This window comes from Marmota flaviventris, unplaced genomic scaffold (genome assembly GCF_047511675.1).
Source record: "Marmota flaviventris isolate mMarFla1 unplaced genomic scaffold, mMarFla1.hap1 Scaffold_156, whole genome shotgun sequence".
Taxonomy (NCBI): domain Eukaryota; kingdom Metazoa; phylum Chordata; class Mammalia; order Rodentia; family Sciuridae; genus Marmota; species Marmota flaviventris.
In genome coordinates, this window is record NW_027288075.1 from 67501 (window position 1) to 85000 (window position 17500).

Here is a 17500-nt window from a genome sequence, read left to right on the forward strand (position 1 = left end):
CACCTCCCCTGCCCCGCCCGGGGAACGGCGCGGCGGCACGAGCGGGGAGCGACTCCTCGCGACCGGACCGGGTCGTGGCCGGACACACGCACCCGAGCGGCACAACCCTCACGCGGCACCGAGCGGGTGCCCGGCGCCCCGCGGGGGCGGGGGTGGCGGACCCGTCGTCCCCCCCAAGTACCGGCACACAACGACGCCGTCGCCAGCGGACAAGCGGCGGTGGCGGCCAGGAGGCGGGGGCCGCGGCGGGCCCCCCCGTGGGAGCGAACTCGCGAAGGGTCGAGAGAGCGGGCGGGCCAGGGTCAGAAGAGACCAGACGGGGACGGGCCCGGCAGCACGAGGAGGCGGCGGCTGCAGCCAGCGTGGGGAGCGGCGCGCCAGAAGGGCGGCAGGAAACGGGAGCGGGCACCTGCCCACCCGCGGAGGAGCCCCGCCCGGAGAGAGCTGGCCGAGCCGCGCGGGCCGCACCGGCCGGACAAACCCAGGGCGGCACACGGTGTATCACCGCCAGCGCACACACTAGGCGCACGGGCGGTCCCGCGTGGCCCCGGACGAGCCGCCGGCCGGGTTCCCTGCATCAGCCAACCTCCCGGGAGGGCCCTCGCGGGGGACAGGGCCCCACCGCCCCACCGCCGCCGCAAGAGGCGGGGAGCCCCCGAACCCTCAACCCGCACACCGTGACGAGCATCCCCAGCGACAACCGCCCGTCCAGCGTGCCCACCGCCACACCCGGTACACGCCCGGGAGGGGGCGGCAGCGCGGCCGCGACCAGTCAGCCGGGGGGAGGCTCGGCGGAGGCGAGGAGGGGGGCACAACCCCGCCGGGATGGAGGGCGCGCCGGAGGCAGCGAGGGGCAAAGAAACGCGGAGAGGAAACCGGGGAGAAGACCTCGGGCACAGAGTCGGGCCGCCAGGAAAACAAGCGGGGTCCCACCGCCACACGCGAGGGCGGTCCCGCACCGCCTGCGACGCCAACCCGGCCTCCGGTCCCAGCCCCGGAGCCTCCCAACGAGACCCGCCGCCCCGCCACCACAGGGTGGCCCTCCACGCGACGAGACGCGCCTGGACGCCAAACGCCAGCATGCAACGCCACACCTCGTGCCGGTCGAGTCCCACGACCTGGGCCTCTACGGCCCCAGGGTCCGCTCGCTCACCACGCCGCCCGCGGAACGCTCCCAGGGGGGGCCGCGGCGGCCGCGCCCCAGGCCAGCGCACACGCACGCAGGCCGCCCGCCGGCTCGGGACCGGGAGCGGGCAGAGGGCCACTCGCAGCGGGCGAGGGGGAAGGGGGGACGGGGCCCCTCAACCCCCGGCTGCGCGAACAGAGCCCCACCGCCACCGCGCGCACACACGCGGCAGGCACCAGCGGCCCACACGGTGGCCCCACGTGCGCCAGAGGGCCCGGCCAGGCCCAGCGGGAACCCTCCCCCGACTCGAAGGGGGGGAGGCGTGGGCCGCGGTAGGCACCAAGAGCAGGCGCTCGGCCCCCACCCGCGGGGGGCCGGCGGACCCCCGCCCTCCCAGACGGCGGGAAGGGGGGGACTCTCGCCTACACACACCACCGACGGTAGCGTAGCGCACAAGGCAGGGGGCGGCCAATGGGGGAATCCGGTACCCCACACGAGGCACGCCCTTCACGGATCGCTAGAGAAACGTTCCTCACTGAGGGTGGGCGGCACCCGACCCAGCCCCTCTCCCAACCGGCCGCCGAGACAACGAGGGGGATCTGCGGTATGGGCAAGCACAAGGCTTCTTGAGCGTTCGCGGCCGGGGACACCCACAGCCCCATCGCCTCGGGGACCGGACCCGGCCCCAGCTCGGCGTCCCGCCACAATCGCTCAAACGCCCGGGCAACGTCTCCTTTCCCCCACCGGAGGTGGGGAAGAGCGCCCGGGCGCCCGCTCGCCTAACACTCCCCACGCCACTCGGCACTGGGGACGACAACGCAACCCGCTCCCCCCGGAGAGGGAACGCGCAACGCTGCCGAGCTTACCGCCTCGATCCCCGGAGCGCAGCAACAACGCTCTTCCTTTCGGGCACTCGCCTCAGAAACCCCCGCAGACGGGGCGAGACCGACAGCGAGGCGGCGGCCGGCCGCGGCAGCGGCACTGGGATCGGGAACAGCACACACCGGCTCAGCCTCAGGCACCTCAGGAAACGACCCGGAGCGCCCCAGGAGCACCGAAGCAGAGGCGCACCGTCGCGCCAAAGCAGCACGGCGGCAGCCCTCCCCGTCGCGGGGAGGGCCACACACGGCCCTTGGCCGCCCAGAGCGGGCGGCGAGCGAGAAGCACCCGCTACGTCAAAGGACCCCGGGAGCGAGGTCGAGGCCGGATTCCGCACCCCCGCCCTTCCCCGCACCGCGAACGGGCGGGGAGGCAAGGCGAGGGACCCGCAGGCAGGACGAGAAGAGCTGGCCCATTCACCGTGAATGTCCGTCCCTCGCCTGGCGCGGCTTTGGTCCAGCCCAGGAGAGCGCAGAGTCACCACATCGATCAGCAGAGTGGGCGGGAGAGACCCAGGGAGCAGGGGGAGACCCGGCGAGGACCGCTTCTAAGAGGAGCCTGCTACGGCCTCACCGGCCCCACACCCCAGGGAGAGCGGCCGACGACACGGAACGGGGAACGCCTGACACGCGCGACTCAGAGCCATGGAAACGAGCGTCGTCACACCGCCCCCGGTGCCCGCAGCGAGGAGCGCACGGGCGGTAAAGGACCACCCGCCACCTCCCCCACCGCCCCCCGGCGCCAGAAGACCGGCCGGCCGGAGGTGGCACCACCACCGCGAGGGCACTCCAGGTGCGCCAAAGAGCCGTCGCACGCAGGCCCAGGCAAGCAGCTCCAGAGGGAACGGGTCCGGGCCACCCCATCAGCCCAGAGCCCGGCACGCACCCGGAGGCCCAAGCTCCCTCCCTCTGGCGGCACGCGCCAGAGGACAACGTGTCAGCACCTACCCGATGGCAGAAAACGGCCAACTCGGGCCAAAACAATCGCGACCGGGGCAACGGGGAACAGTTCACTCAGCACTGCCGCCTTCCCTGAACAGAGTCGCGGTCAGCACACCGCGAGATCGAGCCCATCACCGAGCTCCAGAGCCCCTAGGGACAACTGGTCGACCCTCGTGGACGAAGGCGTAAACAAGAGACGGGGACCACCATCTCCAACGAGCAGGACCGGGGGGCGGCCGGGGAACACGCTAAGGCGACCCACCACCGAAGGACGCCGGGCATAGCCATCAGGACAAGCCCCGGGCAGCGGGCCCCCAAAGAGGGAATGCGGCAAGGCCGGCCAAGCACACCCCTCTGGCCCGCCCGGCGCAGCCCCGCGGCCACGCGGCCAAAACCCGTGAGAGAGAGAGGGAGGGAGAGGGAGAGGCAGCGGGAGAAAAATAACACAGGAGTCCCGGCGACCGACCCAGACGGGGCCAAGCGAAGCCCGTGGCGGCGAAGGAACCGCTCAGACTGCCACCCGAGGCGCCCGCGGCCCGGACCGAGCAGGGAGAGAAGACAACCGACACACACACAAAGCCTGCCGGTCCAGTATACCGCCAACGGGCCACAACGGCCCAGCCCAGCGCGACCGAGACAGTTCCGCTGGCGCCGCCCAACTCCTGGATCTCTGTCTCGGCCACCGCCACCGAATATCACGCCTTGGCGACTTCCGAGGATCAGACGCTCCCATAAAAGCGGCCACCAGGTGGAGCTCGACAACCGTCAACCAAATCAGGCGGAAGGGACGCGGAACCTCGGGCGGCGTCAGCGGGATCCGCTCCGCAGGGGTCGTAGAGAGTCACCCGGACACATCCCACCAGCCGGGTCGCCCCGCCAGGGCCCCCCACAGCGGCGGGCGCGAGACGCAGGCAGATCGGCCCAGCACCCCTAGAGAATCCGGCCGGGGACACGGGCGGTGTGGGACTTCAAAACCGAAACCACCACGGTGAAGCCACTATCAGACGGGCAGATTGCTAGGCCACGGTCGGATCCATCCACAGAATGGAGGAATTGACAGAAACGTGTAAAAACCCGTTGAAATCGGTTGCTTGGGAATTTGATCTGCTGGTCTTTGGGCTTGGTGTTTCCGCCTGTTTCTGTACCCCAAAAAAAAAAAAAAAAAAACCGGAAGATGAACAGCCTCTGAGAATCCTTCCTCCTCTGTCTGTGTCTGTGGTTCAGTGCCAGAGGGCCGGCCTAGCACATAGGAGGCACTGGGTTTGAGCCTTAGCGCGGCATACAAAAAGGAACACAGTCAAGAGAAGGCGTGCTGTCCACCTACAACTACTCTAAAAAAGAAAAAAGAAAAAAAAAGAATACTGACCATAATAGGAAAAAGGATTCTTCCTTGTGGAGTTCTATTTTGTCTGGCCACATTTTATATACATATATAAACTTTTTTTTTTTATTTTTTTAAGAGAGAGTGAGAGAGAATTTTAATATTTACTTTTTAGTTTTCGGTGGACACAACATCTTCGTTTGTATGGGGCGCTGAGGACCGAACCCGGGCCGCACGCAACCAGGCGAGTGCGCTGCCACTTGAGCCACATCCCCAGCCCCTTTTTTAACTTTTACTTATTTTTCTTTTTTAAAGACAAAAGAAGGAGAGAGAGGGAGGGGAGAGAGAGAGAGAGAGAGAGAGAGAGAGAGAGAGAGAGAGAGAGAATTTTTTAATGTTTGTTTTTCAGTATTCAGTGGGCACAACATCTTTATTTTATTTTATGTGGTGCTGAGTATCGAACCCAGCGCCCCGCGCATGCCAGGGGAGCGCGTTACCACTTGAGCCTCATCCCCAGCCCATTAATTCTTATCTGTATTTGTGTTTTTATTTACCAATTTTTTTTTTTCATCTTGTGAAAACAGATCAACTTTAATTTCAGCACCTGAAGCTATCCAAGGGTATGCTCTATAAAGGTCATGGGACTGTTGTACACATTCAATAAAGTGACAACTCTGCCATACCACTTAGTATCTCACAATCAGGAACATACTTTTGAATTGCTTAAACAGAATCCACAGAATTAAAACAAAATCAGAAGCCATCCACAGTTATACTAATTGTCAATTACAAGTTTTACAATTAATACTTGATATAACAGTCAATATATAGCAGGGGATATTGAAATGATTTCAGAGTCTCATCCAGTTGTATTCGATTGGGAAGGAAGGTTTCTTGAATGGGGATAAAACTGGCCAAAGATAGATACAACCAGGATCAGACCAGCAAGTAAAAGTCCTACCACAGTTTCTGTGGTTTCCACTTTTTTTTTCTTTGTCAGTTAAAAGTGAACAGTGAGAATTAAATACTTATCTTTACATATACACAAGGTATGCTGTGAAGCATACTTGCTTACAAACATATAAAAATACTTGTTAAATAGTTCAATAAGAAAATAATGCACAAAAGTACATAGCAAAAACATTAACCATCTGTGACTCTGGAAAGCTCAATTCCGTGTTTTATATGACAGCAAACAAAAACAACTTTAGTTTTTTTGGAATGCCTTAAACCTGAAATACTTGAAAAGGAAGACAGACAGAAATCATTCATTCTTATCCTTAGCATGGCTGTGAAAGAGTTAAATTAAGAAACCAAGTACACATTGAGATGCCCAAGTCCAGAATGAGTCCAAATATTTGGCCACATAGAACACTATCATCTTCAAGAGGAGGAGTCATCACAGGCTTGATAAGCAGTTTTTTGTTTTTTTTTTTTTTTAAAGAGAGAATTTTTTAATATTTATGTTTTAGCTTTCGGCGGACACAACATCTTTGTATGTGGTGCTGAGGATGGAACCCGGGCCGCACGCATGCCAGGCGAGCGCGCTACCACTTGAGCCACATCCCCAGCCCCGAGAAGCAGGTTTTAATCCATAAATACAATAGGTATTTTGGTATTTTGGCCACTGGGAAAGAAAAGCTGTAGTATCAAGAAAGGTCTGATATGTCTCAATTTTGTAAACTCCGTTCAGTGTATTTAAGGTTATGTAAGGTTGACATCAAAATCTTTAAAGATAGGCAAAAAATTCATATTAAAAAAAAAAACCCTCCTGTGGATGTTAGAATAACAGTAGGTAATATGATTCCAGAAGTTAAAAATTATTTCACAACCTAAAACTTCAGCTTAGCAAACAGCTTAGGTTGCACAACTGATTCATCCCTATTAAGATGTAAGCCCTTAAAAGAAGAATATGTCTGTATATGTAGACATGTATTTAGAAAGAATCAGATCATCTTTGAAGCAGCCTTAGTGTTTCCTTTAAATTGGTCTGGAAAGGATTAGCTGGCTTCTTGGTCTAAGGCTAACACGGTGATCATTTGTCTAAGGCTAGAAAGGTACCAACATGAGGTAAACCATCAGGAGAGGAGGAGGAGATGAGGGCTTTTCCTGGGAGTTGGTAGCTAAAATTCAAGGGATTCTTAGAAAATGACACAATGGCAGCCTTTCTTGTCTTTTTCTTTCCGAGTTGGTTCCGGTGAAGGAGGACATTCTTGCTCTTGAAATTTCCTTATAACCCGGACAAGTTCATGAAAGGCTTGATCTACATTCATCCTCATCTTTGCTGATGCCTCCATGTATGTTACTTTAAGTTGCCATGCTAACTGCTGTCCTTCCTCCTGTGTAACCTGTCTTTGATGATCCAGGTCTGCTTTATTACCAATTAAAATCATTGGAAACTCATCACGATCCTTTACTCTGAGAATCTGTCTTTGAAACGTATAGATTTCTTCAAAACTGCGGAGCCCAGCCGGGCCGTGCCGCGCCGAGCCGCGCCGAGCCTCCGCCGCCCGCCCTAGGCCCGGCTTCGGGGACGTGTGCGGACGGGCGGGGGTCCCGAGCGCCGGGAGCTGCCAGGAAGGACTCTGGGCGCGGCAGCAAGCCCCGGGGCTGACTTGGTGCTGCCCGAGGCGCAGAGAAGCCGACTGAGCGCAGGGGTCAGGGGCTGCAGCGGCCGGGGACTGGCTCCTCTGAGCTTCTCCGCAGCGCCTGCGGAACGCAGCCTCCACCGCCGCTACAAATGGCCGTCTATTTACCTATCTGTTTACCTGAGTTTTTTGTTGTTTTTTGAGCATTTTCTTAAACCGCAAGTCATTTTCCATTGGGTCACAGAGCCAAATTTTACGTTTAGGCACTTGGTAATAAGAAGCTATAACAGGGCTCTAAGAGCGGTTGCCTTGGCTAAAAAGCGTGGGCCCTTGTCCCAGAGCGAAACAACAACAACAACGGGGGGGGGGGCGGGGGGGACAAAAAGCCAAAAAAAAAAAAAAAAAAAAAAAAAAGAATCAAACAAATAATCCAATCAATCCATGGGCCAAGGACCTGAACAGATACTTCTCAGAAGTGGATTAAGACGCTCCTATAAAAGCGGCCACCAGGGGGAGCTCGAAAACCGTCAACAAAATCAGGCGGAAGGGACGCGGAACCTCGGTCGGTGTCAGCGAGATCCGCTTAGCAGGGGTCGTAGAAAGTCACCTGGACACGTCCCGCCAGCTGCCCACCCCACCCCCACCCCCACCCCCCCCCACCCCGCTCCAGGGTCCCCCGCAGCAGCAGGAGGCGCCGGCAGTCTGCCCAGCACCCCTAGAGAATCCGGCGGTGTGGGACTTCAAAACCGAAACCACCACGGTGAAGCCACAATTAGTCAGGCCGACTGACTGATAGGCCACGGTTGGATCCATCCAGACTATGTAGGAATTGACGGAAACATGTAAAAATCAGTTTGAAATCGGTTGCTTGGGAATTTGATCTGCTTGTCTTTGGGCTTTGTGTTTCCTGCTTTTTCAGTACAAAAAAAAAATTGGAAGATGACCAGCCTCTGAGAATCCTTTCTTGTCTAGGGGCTGTCTGTGTCTTTGGGTCAGTGGCAGAGGACCGGCCTAGCACAGAGTTTGAGCCTTAGCACGCCATACAAAAAGGAACAAATCGAAAGAAGGTGTGCTGTCCACCGACAACGTACTACGAAACAGAAAAAAAAAAAAAAAAAAAAAGAATACTAATCATAATAGGAAAAAGGATTCTTCCTTGTGGAGTTCTATTTTGTCTGTTTGGCCATTTTATCTTTTTATTTCTTTCTTTCTTTCTTTTTTTTTTGTTGTTGTATTTTTATTTTTATTGATCTATCAATATCACGGAGCCAAATTTTACATTTAGGCACTTGGTAATAAGAAGCTGTAACAGGGCTCTAAGTGAGGCTGCCTTGGCTAAAAAGCATGGTCTGTTGCCCTAGACTGAAACACCACATGCTCTGGGATAAATCAAGCTGGAGAAAGCTTGCCATCTCTACCTTCATTTTTATCTGTGTGCACATATTACGCACTGTTTCATCTAAGAAGTAGCAGTGCAACCAATATCTATCAGCCCTAAATGGACCCAACCCCTGCCCTCCCCAGCCACACAGGAGAGACCACAGTCTGAGCAAGAGCACTTCATGGTGTTGTCAGTCTGGTGTTGTGGCTCAATGGTACAGCACTTACCAAGTACGTATGAGGCACAGGGTTCAATCCCAGCACCACATTAAAATCATCATCATCACCTAAATAAACAAAATAAACATATGTATATATTTATCTGTTTATTTATTGGAGGAGGCCTGTAACCAGGGATTGAACTCAGTGGCACTCACTGACTGCGGAGCCACATCCCCTAGCCCTACCTATCTAGTATGTTACTTAGAGACAGGGTCTCACTGAGTTGCTTAGTGTCTCACTTTTGCTGAGGGTAGCTTTAAACTCTCGATCCTCCTGCCTCGGCTGTGTGTGTGTGTGTGTGTGTGTGTGTGTGTGAGAGAGAGAGAGAGAGAGAGAGAGAGAGAGAGAGAGAGAGAGAGAGAGAGAAGCGTGTCTGGGATGACAGGCATAGGCCACTGTACCCAGTCACTTATTTATTTTATTTTCAGTATGACTTCAAGGTACACACAAGACAATCACTGCCAGGCGTAGGAGGAACATAGCACATTGATAAACAGTCAGATGTTTGAGGAAGCATTCAACAATCTTAAGGTAGTGTGCAAGTCTTTCAATAACCTCAAAATACCTACATGAGGGTTGGGATTGTAGCTCAGTGGTAGAGTGCTTGCCTTGCATTCGTGAGGCCCTGGGTTCCATCCTCAGCACCACATAAAAATAAATAAATAAAAATAAAGATATTGTGTCCATCTACAGCTGAAAAATAAATAAATAAATAAATAAATGGATGAATGAATAAATAAATACCTACATGAAAACCAGAGAGAATTAAAAGAAACGATGGATAAATCTATTATGGCAAAGAGGCGAGAACACTCATCCCTTAGCAGCTGACGACTTAGGCCATAAATAAATAATCAGTAACAAAGGACAGCAGAACTACATCGCGAACAACCCACACCTAATGGGCATGTTCAGAACACTGCAAGGCCACCACCACACAGCAGACATTCTTTTAAAGCGAATACGGAATGTTTACCAAAGTTGACCGTAGAATGGAACATAAACCAAATCTCCACAAAGTCTAAAAGATGAAATCACACCACAACTCTTCTCTGAACAACACAAAAGTAAGCTGGAGGTCGGGCATGTTGGCCACTGCCAGGAGTCATTTCAAGAACCGGATTAAACCCAAAGAAAGTATAAACCTGTAGATTCACAAATCTCAGGGAGAAATAGCAGCATCCATCTTTCACAAACTCTTGAGAGGGGCAGGTCAGGGGTCAAGGTGAGATTGAAATACCCCCAACAAAGTGTCAACTTTATCAAATCAGTAGCCTAGAGAGAGCAGGTACTTGTACTATTCCTTCTCGGTGCCATTGTGGGTTTTTTTTTTTTTTTTTTTGGGGGGGGGGGAGGGGGAGGGGTGGTTCCAGCCACTTTGGGTTCCTACCACTTTGTCTGCAAGGGAAAATTTGTTTTCTGTCAGGATGGGGTGCCAGTTATCAGGGCGGGCGGGGAAGTAAGATTCTTACACTAAACCGGGCTTGCTTGCGGGCAGGTCTCAGTTCTAATTTACATAACAAAAGGCAGTGCAAAGTCTCTCCCACTGCCCCTGAAGGAAGAAAAATGTGGCCTCTCCAGGCTGTTCACAATTCCCAACCTGTTTCAAATTCCAGTATGGTTTCGCGTATCTGTTTTAAGGGTCAGTTTGTCTCTCTGACTCTGCATTTATGCTGACCGATTGGTTTAAAACTAAACTAAGAGGTTAATTTGAATATCATTTGTTTCAGAGCATTGGTTCAATGTGTCCACCAGCATTTAATTTCTCTCTCCTGATGTTCCTTAGTAATCTGATTGCTTTGGCCTCCTTCTCCTGGATCATGTGTAACTTGCCCCCCTTTGGTATAAAAAGAAACCTAGGAGGAGATTGATCCTAAAGAAAAGGGGTGCTCCACTAAGTGAGAAACTGAAAATCAAGCGAGAGAGAGAGTGTGTGTGTGTGTGTGTGTGTGTGTGTGTGTGTGTGTAAGTTATAGAGAGAGAAGGGGAGAGTCTCTTGTACTTCAGGGTTTTTGTTTGTCTGTCTGTCTGTTTGTTTCTTTGTTTGTTTGTTCTCTAATAATTACAGTGTTTCAATTGGAAGCTCTGCCCTGGGTAATTCTTTCCAATTCTTAGAAAGTAGTAACTGTGGTTATGTTCATTTCTGTTAATGATCCATTCTTCCTGCCTCTTAAATTCATTGATCACCCAGAACTTTTTTGTTTGGGGCAGGAGGGGGCCAGGTGCTTGAGAGAATTTTTTTTTTTTTTTTTCCTGTGTCATTTGAACGGAGATTTGGACCTCTGACTAAGAGTAGAGTTTTCCTAGAGAAAAGAGAAGAGCTCTAAGGGAAAAGCAGGGGGATTAGATTTAAAAAAAAAAAGCCTTTTGAAACCAAACTATTGTTAGGTAAAACTGCTTACTCTTTGCCGTGAATGAGAAGAATCTTAAAATATGTGATATGTTTGGGTCAGTCCAATGTGTCTTTGCGATGATTCATCATCTGAAGTGGCACCCCCTTTCTCCACTGAAAAGTCTTAACTGGGCCTCTTCAGAAATCTTCACCCAGACTGGTTTTAGGTCTGTCAGGCAGCCGAAGAGTCTCTGCCAAAGAACTCAAGGTGGATAAACTTCCTATTTTCGTGTCGCCCTGTTTACTTGGCCACTGGCCGAGAAGATACCAGCACTCCCCCTTACTAGTTTTTCACAAACATATCCAGAATAGTACTTTGAAGAAATGTGCAAACAAGGCCTCTGGCCTTGAGCTGGACTTCACAGAGATGTCTACAGGTTTAAGATACGAGAAGAAGTTACCAACTGGACTCCATGGTAACAGCTGGCAGGGGGAGACTAGACAGGGGAGAAGAAGCTCTCCCCTTCTCAGGTGTTGTCCTCGAGGGGTTAACATGCCCAGAACAGTGAGAGAAAAAGCTGCTTTTATGTGAACTTCTGCTGACCATGAGTTTCTGAGCCCCTCCCCTTACATGCTCGGTAGAAAACTCTGAAACTACCTGAACTCAGGGGATTAATTCATTACAGCAAAAGCCAGCCGTGTCCTCTGAACTTGGCTGCAGCCAAATAAAACCGTTTTCCTGCTCTGTTCGGTCGGTGCCTTGCCTCATTTGTCCCTACAACACATCCATGTAAGGAAGACTTTATCAAACCAGTAGCCTAGGTAAAGCAGGTTCCAGGTTGCTTTTTGCCACCACCACCACCAACAACAACAACAACAACAACCCCTCCCCCCTTTCGCCCCCCCCCCCTTCTTTGCAACTGAGAGATAAGATCCAGCTAACATGGGTCACTCTATATGCAATGAATACCAATAATTTCTTCTGATTTTTTTTTTAACTACATACAAACAAACAAACCAAAAACCATGAAAAGTATAAACTATGTTACTGAGAATCAAGAAGAGTAATTCACTCATGTAAATTCAGAAATTCGTAAGGGTGGCTGTGGTTTCTGTCTGTTGCTGTTGTTGTCCTTTTTGTCTTTTTTAAAAAAATTTTCTCCCAACAGTCAAATCAAGGAACTGGGGGGGGGGGGGGGAGGTGGGGGGGGTCAGAAAGAAAATGTAACAGGGGTCCACTTTATATGCTTTGAGTATAAGTCTCACTGCTCAGCCACTGAGGCTCATGTTAAAACCCATATCCTTTTTCCTTTCTCTTTTTCCTTCCCTCCCCCTCCCTAATCATAGGTGAAGGCTATATTGACTTTCAGGGTGGGTTATCTGCCCATTGGCTAACAAATATTTAGAATTTCCATCCAGAAAATCACTTTTCTGTTTGATAACCTTGTTAGGCCTCGAACAACAGAGTGTCAGCAGAGTCGTCAGAGTTTTGTTGCTGTAAAGGTTCAGTTCTTATGTTTTCTTATTATAATAAATTCCCCCTCTTCCTTCTGAGATGCTTTGCCTCTGAGCAACACCCCCCCCCAACACCTACCCCCCCTTCTCTCTCTCTCTCTCTCTCTCTCTCTCTCTCTCTCTCTCTCTCTCATTACCGCAGGGCTCCATAAGTTGCTGAGGCTGTGTTAGTCTTGTGATTCTCCTGAATCACCCCACATGTCTGTCACTGGAGATGTGTGCACATCTGGGGAGTAGAGTAGTATGCTGTGTGTGAGAGATTATTTTATTCTTCAAAAGTCGGTACACTTGAAGACATATAGGTTTCCTACATGAGAGGTCACCAATTAGTGCCCTTTTTATTAGAACGTGTATTGTATCGAAGCTCTAAACTTATCCCATAGTCAGTGACACATGTGGAAGTTCTAACATATGCATTCGGTGTAACATTCAGATTTAAAAAAAAAAAAAAAAGATCTGTGCTTGGGGCTGGGGATGCGGCTCAGGTGGTAGCCCGCTCACCTGGCATGCGTGCGGCCCGGGTTTGATCCTCAGCACCACATACTAACAAAGATGTTGTGTCCGCCGAAAACTAACTAACTAACTAACTAAATAAATAAATATTTAAAAATTCTCTCTCTCTGTCTCTCGCTCTCACACTCTCTCTAAAAAAATTTTAAAAATAAATAAATAAATAAAAAGATCTGTGCCATTAATGACCAGTTTTCACATCTGTTAGTTTTAATTGAGTAAGTAAGGGTTTGGTGATCGTTTGTTGAAAGAATACTCCTGTACCAGGTGAGTGGCACTGTTTTCTGAATGCATAAGAGTATTTGTCCACTTGAGTCCAAGCTGTTCACCTAGGTCCAACTGTTGGTGAGCAAAAACCACATCGTGGCAGTTATCTGGCCAGAGTCATAGATTCTGAACGTGGCTTCCAAAGTCAAAGGTCAATGAATGTACGTAGGACTTGTAGGCAACTGTTGATGTGAAGATCTCTGGGCTTGTTGTACAGTAAATATGTCTGTGTTCCTTCAGCATAGAAGGAAATGTATTCATTATAGAATGCAAAGCTTGGGCTAGGGTTTTAGCTCGGTAGTAGACCACTTGCCTGGGACGTGTGGGGCGCTGGATTCGATCCTGAGCACCACAGAACCCAAAACAAAGGGGCAAACAAGCAAATAGGGTAAAGATAGCGTGTCCATCCATCTACAACTCAAGAAATTAAAGGGGAAAAAAATTAAAATGCAAGGCTTAGCCAGGCATGGGTTGGGGGTTCATGTGTGTCCTCCCCCCCCCCCCAGAGGATCAGGAGGAGCTTGAGAGAAGGATTGTAAGCTCATAGCGAGAGAAAGTAACCTCGCGAGACCCCTGTCTCCAAAAGAAAAGTTGTGATAGTAAAAGCAAATGGGACTCCGTTTTGTTTTATGTCTCCATTCTGTAAAACAACCAGGCCAAGTAGAAGGGTGATGACTGGGGCAAGATGTTCTTTTCCTTGTGCTATAGAAACCTTTAAGAACACGGGACTACGTGATGGGACATTGTTTCTGTAACTAGCCCATAACGGTGTGTGTGGGGGTGGGGGGGGGGCTATGCTTCTGTCACTGGAGTGGCTAGGATGATTGTGATTGGCTGAGCGTCCCTCCGCCTGACTTCACTCTCCCGCTTCTGTAACTTGGCTTGCTTGCATTAGCTAGACGCCCCCTCCCCCCAAAACGTCCCTTTTGCAGGTTTCAGTCTTATAAGGGGCACCCTTGCAATTGTTTGGGGCTGGCCAGGGGAACAGCTTTATGTTCTTCTGCTCAGTCGCCACTACTTGTGCTTTAATAAAGGCTTGATTCCTTTCTACGTGAGTGGTCTGGAAGTCAGTTTTTGAAACCCTGGGACCAAGCTTTAACTAGAACAAGCAAGCAAGCCAGAAAACAAATGAATAGATAGATAGATAAATTGAATATGGGGATGTGGCTCAGTCAGTGTTCAAGTGAGCGCTTCTGGGTTCAACTCATAAATCAATGGATTTACCAAAAATGTATAAAAATATCTGTATAAAAAGGGGAGGGGATGTTGGTTTAGCTCAGTGGTAAACTGTGTCTGTGTTCAGTCCCCAGTTCCAGGCTCCAGTCAGAAACCAGCCCCTGTGTGAGGGGCTGGTTTTTAGTTCCATCCCCACCAAGGAAACCCTGACATGAGTATGGGGAGCCTTATTTGTCTATTGGATGCCAAGGGTAGAGTGATTTCCATCTTGATCTCCCCCCCCCCCCCACCCGCTTTTTTTTTTTTTTTTTCTGTGTGAGCAAGGTCTCTTCTAGTGTCTTGATTTTATTTATTTATTTGGCCTAGTTGGAAACAATGCCTTTATGTTATTAGTTTCTTTTTATCTGGAGCCGAGGATGGAACCCAGGGCCTCGAATATGCTAGGCGAGCACTCCAACGCTGAGATATAAAGGACCCCAGCCCATCCCAGCCCAGCACGGCAGTCTTCAATTTTTTTTTTTTTCCTTTCCCGTGGGCACTTTGAGATGAGATTGCCTTGCCTGTTTTGGTTGTTTGAGTCTCTCTTTGTTCACTACTTTTGTTTCTTTTGTGATGCTAGGCTGGGGAAGAAACCCAGGGCCTTGGGCATTGGTCCACAAACGGTCTTGATTGCTGGGCAACACCCTCACCTTTTTTCCTTTGTCTCTTCCCTTCCCCAGAAAGTAAACCCAGGAAGGGCCTCCCTCTCCTTCTCCCAGGCCCAAATTCATCCTGTTTGGGTTTTGTGCGCAGACCGGTACACACTAGAGACACACACACACACACACACACACACACACACACACACAGGAAACATCACTGTTTTGTTTTTGTTTGTTTCTCTCTTAACCTCATCCAGGCCCTCCCTCATAACTCTCAGGGGTGGGGGAAGGTGTTTACTATGGACCTCTAGTGGTGACAGCCTTGGGAGGGACTACTGCTGGGGAATTGGAGTGAGTGGGATGGGGGAAGTGTGGATTATAGTTCAAATTCCAAGGGTCGGGCAGAGGCACAGAAGCTATCTCCTAGGTGGGGCATGTTAAAGGCTAAGGAAAGTGATCAGATACCAGGGGTGAAAGCGGTATGTCCTCCCCCCCCCCCCCAGTGCTTCCGGGGGACTTTACTGTATGGGGGAGGGGGGGCGGGGGAACAACCGCACTGAGGCCCGTGCCCATCTGTCTTTCCAGGGACTCAGTAGGCTGAGGGAAGAGAGGAAGATATGACGCGGCGGCTTGCAGCGTAGTGATCTGTATATGGATATAGATATACATATCTAAGTCTGTCTGTCTGTCTGTCTCTCTATCTATCTATCTATCTATCTATGTCTACACATGTAGATAGATTATATCTAAACTGGAAATGGAACTCAGGCAGGCCTTCCAAAATGACGGTAGCTTTGCGCCACCTAGCGTTCAGTGACTGCAACTAACGAGGCTGCCCTTTTCAGACCACAGACCACTCACTGTGGACTCCCAAGTTCCACAGGGTGGAAACCCGTCGCTATGCACATTCTCGTGTATATGCTTGTGTTTCTGACCCGGTGGCAAGATGAGATCCGACTGAAGAAGCCAAGCAAGCCTAAAACGTGTGTCCCACCTTCACCACTCCTAAGTGTGGAGGATTAGCTGACTGAGAAAGCCTTAGGGGAGGGAGCAGCTTCGGTCCCATAGGGGACAGTTGGGGAAGGCAAGGACCCTGAGTAGCTGCACAGTTGCTCTGGGATCCAATTTTACCTGTAGAACTACTCGGCGCTACATAAACCTCAGCCAGCCAGCCAGCCTGTGCTGCATTTTGTCCTGTCTTTATTGGTATTAGGTACTTTCCAGAAGAAATGGGGGGGGGGGGGATTTCCCATCTCGTGTCAAGAGTCTCCCGGGACCGAATCCTCCTTGTCCATGCTTTCCTTGTAGATCCTTTAGAGATTCTTCACTTCGAGATGGACGGATGTGTGTGCTGCTGCAGGTTTGACAGCCATCCGGGAGGAAAAACAACCACCAAAAAAAAAAAAAAAAAAAAGTGTCCCAAATCATCTTTGTCATCATTCCACCATCCTTGGAAGAACGAAGTCGATCCAAAAGTCCTGGAAGAGAACAGTAAGAGTAGTGAAAGATCAGAAGGGTAGGACCGTGTCCAGCAACCACCACCTCAGCTACTCACCAGAGAAGGTGAGGTCCTGGGAGTACTCAGGCAACCTCCAGAGACCTTGAGCTTTAACCAGCAAATAGAGAAAGGAGAGAGGGAAGGGGAAGGGGAAGGGGAAGGACACCCCCCCCCCACCCCATGTGATAACACCACCACAGGGTTTATCACAGACTGAGATAGGATGTTGTCTCCTTTGATGTTAGCCAACATGAGCAATCAAGGGACACTCCCTCTCAAAAAAAAAAAAAAAAAAAAAAATTGAGGTGTAACTCCGTGGTGGTGGTTAGGTACTTCTGGATTCAATCCAGTGGAAATCATATCACCTTTCTTCCCTGTTTTAGGCAGACTTATCTGTCCTTGAGTCCACGCCCAGCGTAGTCTTGAAGTCACATAGACTTTGGAGACCAGAGGATGTCAGAAATGACTCTTATCAAAAGTAAGAAGCCGAATTACAACTGCGGCCAGGAAGAAGTGCAAGGTGGCCTTTGAATCTCCTCTACAAAACCTCCTGTTGTTGCTGACGTGCAGAAGAGTCCCTGTGTTTTTGCTTTGCCAGTGCTGCCATAAGCCTTTTTTCCTGTGTCTCAAGACCTTGCCATCCTTATTGGATTGGGCCAAGCTTTCAGCAACAGGAAGAGGAGAGAGAGAGAGAGAGAGAGAGAGAGAGAGAGAGAGAGAGAGAGAAAGGCCGGGGGAGGGGGAGCAAATATTAAAAAAAAAAAATCAAGAACAAAAATAAAGAAAAGTAACCGAAAGGAAGCACCACCAGCACCAGCACCAGCAGGAAAGAAACAGTGAAGCAAAAGTGAAAGAAAGGAAGGAGGGAAGGAGAGAGGGAGCGAGGGAGAGTTGAGTTGGTGGGCAAGGAAGGACAGAAATGCAGAAACACTCAAGAGCACCCCCCCCTGGCTGTGACATTCCTCTCCAGGTACTGACCACCAAGAGAAGAAAAAGCCCAGACCCACACAAGTAATGATTTGATGCATGCAATTAAAACTGAACTCCCGATTAGGAAAGAATGTCCCCACTTGAAATAAGGAATATTCGTGGAGTCATCCTACC

The 17500-nt window shown here is 50.9% G+C and overlaps 1 long non-coding RNA gene across 2 annotated transcripts in view; it reads right to left on the reverse strand.

Moving 5' to 3' along the window:
- Nucleotides 1–16081: 16081 nt before the first annotated feature.
- The window catches only part of LOC139704009 (uncharacterized), a 3227-nt gene continuing 1808 nt past the window's right edge, over nt 16082–17500 (reverse strand). For both annotated transcript variants that reach the window (XR_011706067.1, XR_011706066.1), the window contains exon 2: nt 16082–16376. This is a non-coding gene — a long non-coding RNA (uncharacterized lncRNA). The remainder of the gene's footprint in view (nt 16377–17500) is intronic.